This window comes from Ranitomeya variabilis, chromosome 4 (assembly GCF_051348905.1).
Source record: "Ranitomeya variabilis isolate aRanVar5 chromosome 4, aRanVar5.hap1, whole genome shotgun sequence".
Taxonomy (NCBI): domain Eukaryota; kingdom Metazoa; phylum Chordata; class Amphibia; order Anura; family Dendrobatidae; genus Ranitomeya; species Ranitomeya variabilis.
In genome coordinates this window covers 230,311,388-230,326,015 of record NC_135235.1, presented here as the reverse complement: position 1 = coordinate 230,326,015, position 14,628 = coordinate 230,311,388, and the positions used below count along the sequence as shown (strand labels likewise).

The 14,628-nt window shown below is 41.4% G+C and overlaps 1 protein-coding gene across 1 annotated transcript in view; it reads left to right on the top strand.

Annotated features, from left to right (window-relative positions):
- The window catches only part of LOC143770500 (uncharacterized), a 96,609-nt gene that overhangs the window by 49,263 nt on the left and 32,718 nt on the right, over positions 1-14,628 (top strand). The window lies entirely within an intron of this gene.

Sequence of the window (14,628 nt, the reverse complement as noted above, 5' to 3'; positions counted from 1 at the left end):
TTAAGGTACAGTTACACAGGATCCATGAACATGCTTATGAGGGGAGTGATGAAAGACATCAGACAACAACTTTGCGTGTTGTGGCAAATGCCACAACAACGGTTCTTTGCTTAAGAACAATAATGTAAATAATAAATAATATGTATCAATAACTATGTATATTGGTATGTTCTATGACATTTTAAAATATTTCATTATTATGTGGAAAAGCTCTTAGTACCCATACTGGCGCATACTTGTGTGCCCATCAGGTATTTTCACAGTAATTTTACATCTGATGGGTTGGTATGAAACGTTTTTAATCATCTCTTGGGCTTAGCTAAGTCTTCATTTTAAATAATTCTAATAAGTACAACAGAAATAAAAGCCTTTTTGTGTATCCAAATTTATTGTGTTTATTTTTACAGAAATGTAAAATTTAAGAAATCAACGTTCATAGTACACCGATGGGCTAATATAAGCATGCCCATCAACCACGTCACGGTAGCCTTTGAACTGATGGGTCCTAACTAACTGATTCCTAATTCTTAATACTCAAACCTCTTTCACATCTGCATGTTTCTGATATTTGCAGAAGTAATGTTAAAAAAATACAACTTCCACACTTGGCACCAAAGAACTGACCTACAACACACTTTCAGCAAGTGCCATGCAATGTAGATGAAGCTTGGAGTTAACTTGCAGTAAATGTGGCAAACGCGGCTTCGACAATTGCATTAAATGCAGCCACAACAAAAACACTGGTAAGTGGAGATTTTGTGGCGAAAACTGCAGAAACCACATGTGCCGCACCTGCCGCAAGTGAAGTACAAATTCCGTATACATTGCATGCAACTTACAGCAAGAGTGGCGTGGGTCAGCCCTTAGGCAGGAAGTGCAGAAATAGCCTTTTTTCCACCATAAATTCTCCAAATAGCAGAAAAATGTTGATGTGAAAGCAAAATCTCTATTCTTTCCCTATCTATCTAAATATGTACCTATCTATATATCTATTTCTATGTACAGAACACACCTGGAGATAGAGATGTGTGTGAACAGCCATCCCACCCGTCTCTTACCTGTTCACAAAAACCTCACCCTTTTTAAAAACAAAATGAAATCTCTCAGCAGCTATACTGCTGGAGCTTCAAATACAGGTTCCTATCGCCAAATACAGGCATTTGGATGATACACATCTTACATCTTGTACTTAATGTGTGTTCTACTTACCTATAAAAATATGTATTGATATATCATATTTCTAAATTTATGTAGATATGATATAGAGTTATTAACCCTATATGCTAATGAGTACGTATGTTATATACGTATTTCCTACATAAGTACTTAAAATCTATATGTCTATGGCTACACTAATTTTTTTTTGTTTTTGTTTTTTTTCCTTATCTCTATACATAGAATTTGCCTATTCCTGTCTATGTTATTAGAAAAACTGAATAATGAAAAAAAAGAAAAGTAACTTTAAACTAAAATATTTTTTTAGATAATATTACGTGTGAACACTTTAGTACTATCAGCCAATAATTGTCCTTGAAGTGGTGTATTAACCACTTTAACCCTCACATTGCAACATTGCTTCACCCTGGAAAAAGCAACATACAATTGACCATGGGCAAAAGCAGGTTCTGGTAGATAAATGCCAACTCGATGGAGGGTCTGGCCTTGAGATTTATTTATGGTCATTGCAAATGCGGGCTTGATGGGAAATTGTCTCCGTCTTAATTTAAAAGGTAATCCAGTCTCTGATGGACACAAATCAATTTGTGGAATGAATACCACATTTCCTGCTGCTGACCCACTAATTACTTTAGCCAGTATAATATTGGCATGTAAGGCAGTGACAATGAGCCGCGTACCATTGCAGAGACCTTTGTTCGTGTTCAGATTACGTAATAACATGACAATGGTGCCAATTTTAAGTTTCAGTCGATGTGAAGGCATTCCAGTTGGTGTTAGTGAATTCAAAAACTCAAGTGGGTATTGATCGAGGTCATCAGCTTCATCAGGATCGATGGAATCATCACTGATATATTCAGTATAGTCACCTATCAATAAATCCATGACTTGGGAATTGACTTTCTCAACGTCCTCATTTTTTGGACATAAAATTGCATGAGATGCAGCTGTATTTATGCTTTCGGTGTCATTCACATCAATACAAAGATTATCTCCAAAAATTTCAATTATTAAAGAGCCAGTGCATACCATGTCTGGAGGAATTTCAATTACATCATCTCCAAGGTTATGTTCATTAGATAGTTCACCATTTCCCAGTTGAAGCAACCAACTGCTGTAGTGAGGATCAATGGAGCGCATGTTGTTAATAAGTGGCAGGCGAGTAAAATGTTGCCAGTGTTGTGAATATTTTATACAGCTCTCTACAACATCAGTTCTTGTCCCATGAGGGATGACAGGAAGACATTGTCTAAAGTCGCCTCCAAAAACAATCACTTTACCTCCAAACGGTGTTTTTTCTTTGTGAGCTACATTTGTTGTCATGACATCACGTAAAACTCTATCAATGACATGCAATGCATATTTGGATAGCATTGTGCACTCATCAATAATAAAAAGTTTAGTGCTGTGCAAATCTTTTGCTGCATCGGTATCATTCTTAATCCTGGAAACAGATGTTTCATTCACAGGAATTGGAATCCCATAAAGAGAATGAATGGTTCGTCCACCTTGTAGCAAGTTGGCGGCAATTCCAGTAGTGGCAGCAGGTGACACAATGTCTCCTTGTCCTCTTAGCTGATGTAGGAGTAGATGATATAGGTACGTTTTTCCGCTGCCACCAGGACCATCAAGGAAAAAACACTTTGCTGTAGAATTAGTGTCTTCTAAAGCTTGAGTGATAGCATCAAAAGCAAAAAGTTGGTCCTCATTTAGAGTAGCTTTCATTTCAGCAGCTGCTGATAACTCATAATCTTTATCATACTGTGGGAGGAGGTGTTGTTTCTTGACTGGACGTGGCAAATTAAAATCAGTATAAGTTTTGCCATGAGCTTTAAGAACATGTTGGACATCTGTCATAGCATAGCCTTCACAATTGACACACTCCAGAGTGTCGGAGTGGTATGCATAGCAGTAGTCTTCTACAAAGTGTTCCTTAAATTCATCCCATAAGTCCCAAGGTTTAGCTGGAGGACCAAAAATACAAATGTAGGCAAACATGTCACGTAGCTGTGCTGGCATGTTGAGAATACTGGCATCAAGTAATGTATTTCTCCACAGACTATCATCAAATAGTAAGCCAAGAGCTAATGCCGCATCTTTGAAGGTTTCATGTGTGACTCCGTGTACAGTTTTTATGCTGTCAAAACTGGTTGCACCTTTGACATGTAACAATAACAATCTTAAATAGTAGCGTTCTTGGTCTTTCACACTGACAGTATACATTCGTCCAATCACAGAACCACCTGCTCGCTTTCTAACTTCCCAAGAACCTTCTTTCCAAACATAGTTTTCGGGAATTTCACGGTATAAATAAATATGAGCATGATGGTCGTTCTGATTAAGCTTGAAGTAGGCCATAAGTGTAGAATTTTGATGGAGCTTTTGTTTGATGTTTCCAATAGAGTCATCCTCATGAAAATAGAGTGGCTGAGAATGCGGTAGATGTACAGCAAGGCGAATGATGCTATGAGATTGTTTATGCATTGGATATGAGAATATTCGCCAAGCTGCCTCTGGTGCACTGACATATCTTGAATCCATGAATTGGTGTGTTTCATCATGTTGGATGTTAGTCTGGCAGATTTCAAGATTGGCTTTATCATGTCCTTTGTAGACGTATTTAAATAAATATTTCACAGCCTGAATGGAACCACAAACTTCGACATTTATATGGCACTTGTATTTTAATAGCAGGAACGGATTATATGGAACCACCCACGAATTGTCAATCATGTTAGAATGGTGTTGAAAAGATGGGCCAAAGTGTCTGCGATAAGTAGGATAGGCGTCCTTAGCTATGATGGTTCTTGGTTGCAAATCTTTAGGGAAACCTTTTGTACACTTCCCCAGATCCATACAGGGAGAATTTGGGTTGTGTTCTCCACACGGACCATGAATCATATGTTGGAGAACAATTTTATGGAGCTGACGGTAGTGGGTAGGATTGGGAATTTCAGCCCACACTGTATTGTCTATGTCCTCCTCAGTCCTTAATTTGGAGTTGCTGTCCAAAATAATCAAAATGTGAGCGTGTGGAAGGCCACGTTTTTGAAATTCAATTACATGAACCATAGCGCAAACTTTCCCAAATAATCCGTTGTTAATGTCTTTTAAGAGTGCTTCCAGTTTTATTTTGAAAACACGTGCCACCAAATCAGGTCTATGTTCCACACGCTGCCAAGGTTCCAAATTCTCAGTAATCTCATTCCATTTCGGATTACAGGTCATGGTGATGAATAGATCAGGACGACCATATTTAGTCACAATAGCCATGGCATCCTGGTACCGCTGCTGCATATTCCTGGGACTGCCTTCAAACGAAGATGGTAAAATGACCGTTTTTCCAATAGGGATGCCCTTCTCAATGGATTTTTTCTGGAGATGTTCCTGGAGTACACAATAATCCTCTACTTTCAAATCCTTTTGGTGTTGACGGATATAATTTAGGCGATTTGCCTCGATTTTCACATAAGCATCCACTAAGTACTGCTGAGTGAGTTTGCCACCATTCAGGAGTGGATTAAACTGATTACGGACAGACAGCACATAGCAGTAATATTGCAGTTGTGTAACTCTGCGTGGACTTTGCCCTTGTTGCTTGAGGCCATCATGCCAGCCCTGGTCTCCATAAGGGAAAAATAAAGGATAGAGTAAAGCATCTAAATTACTGTGTAGAATGCTGACCTGTTGTGTTCTTGGCGCCAAAGGATTTTTGGGGTCCGGTTGTAAATGTATTAAAATATCACGATTAAATGGTGGCTCTCCATTGTCATTTTCAAATACGACAGCAACTTCATTGACAGTTGGATTATTATATCGGCGAGGGTCTTGATTCCGATCTTGTTTAAGGGCCATGATGATATTTGGCATGAGAGTGCCATTAGCTTCAGCTTTAAGATGTTCTTCATGTTCCACATCTCGTAACATTTTGTAGGCAGCAACAAAGGGATTCACATTGTCTAACTGAAGAGCAATTATACTCATCAAAGTGGGATGACATTTTTGATTTTGTTCACAGTTTAAACGTTGTTCATTTGCGGTAGCGGTATCCAAAATATACAGTTGGGCATAAGCTGGAACTTGATCATCACTGGGATGTAGGGTTCCAGTACGATGATATATTTGTCCATGTATACGGAAACAGTAAGGGCCATGTCCAGGTGGAGGGGATATATTGGCACCTATGGAGGCGAAAGCAAATGAGCTGTTAATACTACGAATATTTTCCATGAGATTCTTACTGAACTCACTCTCCCCTGTCAGCAATCGTTTAAAGACCTCGGGATATTGGGGTATAAGTATATGCACTTTACTCTTGTGACAACACAGAGTAAAATTTTTATCTGCTGGTATCTCAGCATTAAAATGTAATGCTTGACAATGTTCACATAAATAGTTCATAGGACCAGAGGAGTGTTCTACTATGGTACTGTCATCATTAGTAAAACCTGCAGGATGTTGAGGTACAGGTTGTGGTAATGAAGCATTGGAATGTTTCTTTAAGCCAACATATATAAAGCGTGGACCTGGTAGAGGATCTTCACTGTCCACAGATTCAATCACTGAGGAGTTGGAAGGTGTATCGTGGTCAGGGTTTAATATGGAGGTGCAAGCGGTTTTTTTGCGCCGTTCACGGCGTGCACCAGCTGCATTTGGTAATGGTTTGTTTGTTGCCTTAGAAGAGTCAGGTGTGAAGCATGTCTTATAAGCAGACTTAACGGTGTACAGGCGACGGCGTTTATCATTTGGAGTGTAAGTAGGACAGTGTTTGCGCTTACATGCAGATTTACCAACGGTTAAAGGAGCTTGAGGCTGCACACATTCTATGAATGGAGACAAAGAAGCTGTATTGTGGGCAGAATCTATGACTGAGGACGTGGAAATATTATGTTTGCAACGTTGAGAGCGTGCAGCAGCAGCTTTATTACTTAATCGATTAGTTTTGTCCTCAAAAGACTCATTAGTAATGCGTTTATTGCAAGCAGCATTAACAGTGTCCAGGCGCTTCTGTCTGTCCTCTGTAGTCTCGTTAGCATGCTGTTTGCGCTTACGTGCGGCATCGGCGGCTTTTCGCTCTGCGTCATTGGTATACTTATTATCAGACCTGATGTTACATGCGCCATCAGCAGCTTTGGGCTCTGTGTCATTAGTATACTTAACAGTGTCCAGGCGCTTGCATCTATCCTCTGTACTCTTGTTAGCACGCTGTTTGCGCTTACGTGCAGCATCGGTGTCTTTTCGCTGTGCGTCATTGGTATACTTATTATCAGACCTGATGTTACGTGCGCCATCAGCAGCTTTGGGCTCTGTGTCATTAGTATACTTAACCCCTTCACCCCCAAGGGTGGTTTGCACGTTAATGACCGGGCCAATTTTTACAATTCTGACCACTGTCCCTTTATGAGGCTATAACTCTGGAACGCTTTGACGGATCTTGGCGATTCTGACATTGTTTTCTCGTGACATATTGTACTTCATGTTAAAGGTAAAATTTATTCGATATAACTTGCGTTTATTTGTGAAAAAAATGGAAATTTGGCGAAAATTTTGAAAATTTTGCAATTTTCCAACTTTGAATTTTTGTGCCCTTAAATCACAGACATATGTCACGCAAAATACTTAATAAGTAACATTTCCCACATGTCTACTTTACATCAGTACAATTTTGGAACCAAAATTTTTTTTTGTGACGGAGTTATAAGGGTTAAAAGTTGACCAGCAATTTCTCATTTTTACAACACCATTTTTTTTTAGGGACCACATCTCATTTGAAGTCATTTTGAGGGGTCTATATGATAGAAAATACTCAAGTGTGACACCATTCTAAAAACTGCACCCCTCAAGGTGCTCAAAACCACATTCAAGAAGTTTATTAACCCTTCAGGTGTTTCACAGGAATTTTTGGAATGTTTAAATAAAAATGAACATTTAACTTTTTTTCACACAAAATTTATTTCAGCTCCAATTTGTTTTATTTTACCAAGGGTAACAGGAGAAAATGGACCCCCAAAGTTGTTGTACAATTTGTCCTGAGTACGATGATACCCCATATGTGGGTGTAAACCATTGTTTAGGCGCATGGCAGAGCTTGGAAGGGAAGGAGCGCCATTTGACTTTTCAATGCAAAATTGACTGGAATTGAGATGGGACGCCATGTTGCGTTTGGAGAGCCCCTGATGTGCCTAAACATTGAAACTCCCTACAAGTGACACCATTTTGGAAAGTAGACCCCCTAAGGAACTTATCTAGATGTGTGGTGAGCACTTTGACCCACCAAGTGCTTCACAGAAGTTTATAATGCAGAGCCGTAAAAATAAAAAATCATATTTTTTCACAAAAATGATCTTTTCGCCCCCAATTTTTTATTTTCCCAAGGGTAAGAGAAGAAATTGGACCCCAAAAAATGTTGTGCAATTTGTCCTGAGTACGCTGATACCCCATATGTGGGTGTAAACCATTGTTTGGGCGCATGGCAGAGCTTGGAAGGGAAGGAGCGCCATTTGACTTTTCAATGCAAAATTGACTGGAATTGAGATGGGACGCCATGTTGCGTTTGGAGAGCCCCTGATGTGCCTAAACATTGAAACTCCCTACAAGTGACACCATTTTGGAAAGTAGACCCCCTAAGGAACTTATCTAGATGTGTGGTGAGCACTTTGACCCACCAAGTGCTTCACAGAAGTTTATAATGCAGAGCCGTAAAAATAAAAAATCATATTTTTTCACAAAAATGATCTTTTCGCCCCCAATTTTTTATTTTCCCAAGGGTAAGAGAAGAAATTGGACCCCAAAAAATGTTGTGCAATTTGTCCTGAGTACGCTGATACCCCATATGTGGGTGTAAACCATTGTTTGGGCGCATGGCAGAGCTTGGAAGGGAAGGAGCGCCATTTGACTTTTCAATGCAAAATTGACTGGAATTGAGATGGGACGCCATGTTGCGTTTGGAGAGCCCCTGATGTGCCTAAACATTGAAACTCCCTACAAGTGACACCATTTTGGAAAGTAGACCCCCTAAGGAACTTATCTAGATGTGTGGTGAGCACTTTGACCCACCAAGTGCTTCACAGAAGTTTATAATGCAGAGCCGTAAAAATAAAAAATCATATTTTTTCACAAAAATGATCTTTTCGCCCCCAATTTTTTATTTTCCCAAGGGTAAGAGAAGAAATTGGACCCCAAAAAATGTTGTGCAATTTGTCCTGAGTACGCTGATACCCCATATGTGGGTGTAAACCATTGTTTGGGCGCATGGCAGAGCTTGGAAGGGAAGGAGCGCCATTTGACTTTTCAATGCAAAATTGACTGGAATTGAGATGGGACGCCATGTTGCGTTTGGAGAGCCCCTGATGTGCCTAAACATTGAAACTCCCTACAAGTGACACCATTTTGGAAAGTAGACCCCCTAAGGAACTTATCTAGATGTGTGGTGAGCACTTTGACCCACCAAGTGCTTCACAGAAGTTTATAATGCAGAGCCGTAAAAATAAAAAATCATATTTTTTCACAAAAATGATCTTTTCGCCCCCAATTTTTTATTTTCCCAAGGGTAAGAGAAGAAATTGGACCCCAAAAAATGTTGTGCAATTTGTCCTGAGTACGCTGATACCCCATATGTGGGTGTAAACCATTGTTTGGGCGCATGGCAGAGCTTGGAAGGGAAGGAGCGCCATTTGACTTTTCAATGCAAAATTGACTGGAATTGAGATGGGACGCCATGTTGCGTTTGGAGAGCCCCTGATGTGCCTAAACATTGAAACTCCCTACAAGTGACACCATTTTGGAAAGTAGACCCCCTAAGGAACTTATCTAGATGTGTGGTGAGCACTTTGACCCACCAAGTGCTTCACAGAAGTTTATAATGCAGAGCCGTAAAAATAAAAAATCATATTTTTTCACAAAAATGATCTTTTTGCCCCCAATTTTTTATTTTCCCAAGGGTAAGAGAAGAAATTGGACCCCAAAAAATGTTGTGCAATTTGTCCTGAGTACGCTGATACCCCATATGTGGGTGTAAACCATTGTTTGGGCGCATGGCAGAGCTTGGAAGGGAAGGAGCGCCATTTGACTTTTCAATGCAAAATTGACTGGAATTGAGATGGGACGCCATGTTGCGTTTGGAGAGCCCCTGATGTGCCTAAACATTGAAACTCCCTACAAGTGACACCATTTTGGAAAGTAGACCCCCTAAGGAACTTATCTAGATGTGTTTTGAGAGCTTTGAACCCCCAAGTGTTTCACTACAGATTATAACGCAGAGCCGTGAAAATAATTTTTTTTTTTTTTCTCAAAAATGATTTTTTAGCCCCCAGCTTTGTATTTTTACAAGGGTAACAGAATAAATTGGACCCCAAAATTTGTTTTCCAATTTGTCCTGAGTACGCTGATACCCCATATGTGGGGGGGAACCACTGTTTGGGCGCATGACAGAGCTCGGAAGGGAAGGAGCGCCATTTGGAATGCAGACTTAAATGGATTGGTCAGCAGCCGTCACGTTGCATTTGCAGAGCCCCTGATGTACCCAAACAGTACAAACCCCCCACAAGTGACCCCATATTGGAAACTAGACCTCCCAAGGAACTTATCTAGATGTGTTTTGAGAACTTTGAACCCCCAAGTGTTTCACTAAAGTTTATAGCGCAAAGCCGTGAAAATAAAAATTCTTTTTTTTTTTCACAAAAATGATTTTTTAGCCCCCAGTTTTGTATTTTCACAAGGGTAACAGGATAAATTAGACCCCAAAAGTTGTTGTCCAATTTGTCCTGAGTACGCTGATACCCCATATGTCGGGGGGAACCACTGTTTGGGCGCATGACAGAGCTCGGAAGGGAAGGAGCGCCATTTGGAATGCAGCCTTAAATGGATTGGTCTGCAGGCGTCACGTTGCATTTGCAGAGCCCCTGATGTACCCAAACAGTACAAACCCCCCACAAGTGACCCCATATTGGAAACTAGACCTCCCAAGGAACTTATCTAGATGTGTTGTGAGAACTTTGAACCCCCAAGTGTTTCACTACAGTTTATAATGCAGAGCCGTGAAAATAAAACATCTTTTTTTTCCCACAAAAATGATTTTTAGCCCCCCAAATTTTTATTTTCCTAAGGATAACAAGAGAACTTGGACCCCAGAAGTTGTTGTTCAATTTGTCCCGAGTACGCTGATAACACATATGTTGGGGTAAACCCCTTTTTGGGCGCACGGGAGAGCTCGGAAGGGAAGGAGCACTGTTTTACTTTTTCAACGCAGAATTGGCTGGAATTGAGATTGGACGCCATGTCGCGCTTGGAGAGCCCCTGATGTGCCTGGACAGTGGAAACCCCCCAATTCTACCTGAAACCCTAACCCAAACACACCCCTAACCCTAATCCCAACGGTAACCCTAACCACACCCCTAGCCCTGACACACCCATAATTCTAATCCCAACCCTAATCCAAACGTAAATGTAATCCAAACCCTAACCCTAACTTTAGCCCCAACCCTAACTTTAGCCCCAACCCTAACTTTACCTCCAACCCTAGCCCTAACCCTAACCCTACCCCTAACCCTAAACGTGACTGAAATACGTGGCACTGAAATACGTGGCACTGAAATACGTGATACGTGGCACTTAAATACGTGGCACTGAAACACGTGGCACTGAAATACGTGGCACTGAAATACGTGGCACTGAAATACGTGGCACTGAAATACGTGGCACTGAAATACGTGGCACTTAAATAAGTGGCACTTAAATAAGTGGCACTGAAATATGTGATATGTGGCACTTAAATACGTGGCACTGAAATACGTGGCACTGAAATACGTGGCACTGAAATACGTGGCACTGAAATACGTGGCACTGAAATACGTGGCACTGAAATACGTGATACGTGGCACTGAAATACGTGGCACTGAAATACGTGGCACTGAAATACGTGGCACTGAAATACGTGGCACTGAAATACGTGGCACTGAAATATGTGATATGTGGCACTTAAATACGTGGCACTGAAATACGTGGCACTGAAATACGTGGCACTGAAATACGTGGCACTGAAATATGTGATACGTGGCACTTAAATACGTGGCACTGAAACACGTGGCACTGAAATACGTGATACGTGGCACTGAAATACGTGGCACTGAAATACGTGGCACTGAAATACGTGCAACTGAAATACGTGGTACTAAAATATGTGGCACTGAAATACGTGATACGTGGCACTGAAATACGTGGCACTGAAACACGTGGCACTGAAATACGTGATACGTGGCACTGAAATACATGGCACTGAAATACGTGGCACTGAAATACGTGGCACTGAAATACATGGCACTATGACTGTCAGAAAATGTTCATTAAACGGTTAGGGGTGAGGTTAGGGGTAGAGTTAGGGTTAGGGTTTGGATCCCTTTATCACCTTGATGGTGGTGGGTGGCTTTTCAGTGTGTTTTCTGTTTTTTTCGATAAAAATGCATGCGTTTTTAACGCAAACAAACGCATGTGCTTAAAAACGCAAGAAAATACTGCAGGTTGTATTTCTGAAAATGAACGCATGCAGAAAAAAACCGCATGCGTTTGAAAACGCGACCAAACGCGTACAAAAAAACCGCATGCGTTTTCAATGTTAAATATAGGGAAAAAACGCATGCTTTTTTTTGTGCAAAAAACGCTGCAGACAAAAACGCAAGTGTGAAACCAGCGACGCTTTTTATAGCAAAAAAGTTTTTGCGTCTCCACATTTTGAGACCTATAATTTTTCCACATTTGCTCCACAGAGTCATGTGAGGTCTTGTTTTTTGCGGGACGAGTTGACGTTTTTATTGGTAAAATTTTCGGACACGTGACCGTTTTTGATCGCTTTTTATTCCGATTTTTGTGAGGCAGAATGACCAAAAACCTGCTATTCATGAATTTCTTTTGGGAGAGGCGTTTATACCGTTCCGGGTTTGGTAAAATTGATAAAGCAGTTTTATTCGTCGGGTCAGTATGATTACAGCGATATCTCATTTATATCATTTTTTTTATGTTTTGGCGCTTTTATACGATAAAAACTATTTTATAGAAAAAATAATTATTTTGGTATCGCTTTATTCTCAGGACTATAACTTTTTTATTTTTTTGCTGATGATGCTGTATGGCGGCTTGTTTTTTGCGGGACAAGATGACGTTTTCAGCGGTACCATGGATATTTATATCAGTCTTTTTGATCGCGTGTTATTCCACTTTTTGTTCGGCGGTATGGTAATAAAGCGTTGTTTTTTGCCTCGTTTTTTTTTTTTTTTTCTTACGGTGTTTACTGAAGGGGTTAACTAGTGTGGCAGTTTTATAGGTTGGGTCGTTACGGACGTGGCGATACTAAATATGTGTACTTTTATTGTTTTTTTTTTTTAATTTAGATAAAGAAATGTATTTATGGGAATAATATATTTTTTTTTTTTTTCATTATTTTGGAATATTTTTTTTTATTTTTTTTTACACATTTGGAAATTTTTTTTTTTACTTTTTTACTTTGCCCCAGGGGGGGACAATACAGATCGGTGATCTGTCAGTTTGCATAGCACTCTGACAGATCACCGATCTGAGAGAAGTGCAGGCTGCTTCACAGTGCCTGCTCTGAGCAGGCTTCTGTGAAGCCACCTCCCTCCCTGCAGGACCCGGATCCGCGGCCATCTTGGATCCGGGTCTGGAGCAGGCAGGGAGGGAGGTAAGACCCTCGCAGCAACGCGATCACATCGCGTTGCTGCGGGGGGCTCAGGGAAGCCCGCAGGGAGCCCCCTCCCTGCGCGATGCTTCCCTGCACCGCCGGCACATCGCGATCATGTTTGATCGCGGTGTGCCGGGGGTTAATGTGCCGGGGGCGGTCCGTGACCGCTCCTGGCACATAGTGCCGGATGTCAGCTGCGATATGCAGCCGACACCCGGCCGCGATCGGCCGCGCTCCCCCCGTGAGCGCGGCCGATCGGCTATGACGTACTATCCCGTCGGCGGTCATACGGGCCCACCCCACCTCGACGGGATAGTACGTCAAATGTCGGGAAGGGGTTAACAGTGTCCAGGCGCTTGCATCTATCCTCTGTACTCTTGTTAGCACGCTGTTTACGCTTACGTGCAGCAGCGGCGGCTTTTCGCTCTGCGTCATTGGTATACTTATTATCAGACCTGATGTTACGTGCGCCATCAGCAGCTTTGGGCTCTGTGTCATTAGTATACTTAACAGTGTCCAGGCGCTTGCATCTCTCCTCTGTACTCTTGTTAGCACGCTGTTTGCGCTTACGTGCAGCATCGGCGGCTTTTCGCTCTGCATCATTACCATACTTTATATCAGACCTGATCTTACGTGCGCCATCAGCAGCTTTACACTCTGTGTCATTAGTATACTTAACAGTATCCAGGCGCTTGCATCTATCCTCTGTACTCTTGTTAACACGCTGTTTGCGCTTACGTGCGGCATCGGCGGCTTTTCGCTCTGCATCATTACCATACTTTATATCAGACCTGATCTTACGTGCGCCATCAGCAGCTTTGGGCTCTGTGTCATTAGTATACTTAACAGTATCCAGGCACTTGCATCTATCCTCTGTACTCTTGTTAACACGCTGTTTATGCTTACGTGCGGCATCGGCGGCTTTTCGCTCTGCATCATTACCATACTTTATATCAGACCTGATCTTACGTGCGCCATCAGCAGCTTTGGACTCTGTGTCATTACTATACTTAACAGTGTCCAGGCGCTTGCATCTATCCTCTGTACTCTTGTTAGCACGCTGTTTACGCTTACGTGTGGCATCGGCGTCTTTTTGCTCTGCATTATTAGTATACTTTATATCAGACCTAATCTTACGTGCGCCATCAGCAGCTTTGGGCTCTGTGTCATTAGTATCCTTACTATTAGAGCTCATGTTGGCTAAGCTAAACAGCTTTAAGCGTGGTGGTGGCAAACAACAGGTTAATAAGAGGCAGTGTCAGGTAGTAGGAAAATAGCCAGTTAATAAAAGGCAATAGTTCTTTGCAGGAATACAGATATTAATAAATAGGCAGTTTATATTGCAGAGAAATTGCTGGGCAATAATGGACAATGTCCTTATGTGGCAAATAATAGAGCAATATACCCAGTGTGGCAAAGAAGAGGTTAATAAACGGCAGTCTCTCAGTATAACAGTCAGTGAATAATAGGCAGTATATGGAGAAAACACCAAACAAAAGTTCAAAATTGGTGTGAAAATGTCACTGAACCACTCCACAACTAAATATATATAGTTTTGGTAAATGGTATTATCATTTTTTTGACGAAATTCGGCAGGAGCTTGAAGAGCGACGTCACTGGGACCGCCTCCACGCAGTAGAAACTTGCTGTGAGGTAAAAATTCAAAAATCACACCAAAATGGCGGGCGGAGTGTGTCACAGTACGGCACATTTCTGATTGGTCGCTCGCGGCAGACGGCAACCAATCAGAAAAGTGCCGCGCA